We start from the raw sequence: 219 nt of genomic DNA, 5'->3' as shown, positions 1-219 counted from the left end.
GCTTGCTTGCTTGCTGATAAACCCTTAAAATGATCAGCTCATAAATATTCTTTCTGAGAATATTGCTGAAGCAAGTGGAATGAAACATTTTTCGGACTAAATTACTGTTTAGGGATCTCGAAGTCCAAGGATATTTTTATTTTTGCCCTAAACATTCTTTGCTAAATTATTGGCCTGTATTATCTTGCGGGATATGCTAATGTTTGTTTGAATAGTCGG

The sequence above is a fragment of the Penaeus monodon genome, chromosome 28 (genome assembly GCF_015228065.2).
Source record: "Penaeus monodon isolate SGIC_2016 chromosome 28, NSTDA_Pmon_1, whole genome shotgun sequence".
Classification (NCBI taxonomy): domain Eukaryota; kingdom Metazoa; phylum Arthropoda; class Malacostraca; order Decapoda; family Penaeidae; genus Penaeus; species Penaeus monodon.
Note: the sequence above shows the minus strand (reverse complement) of the source record.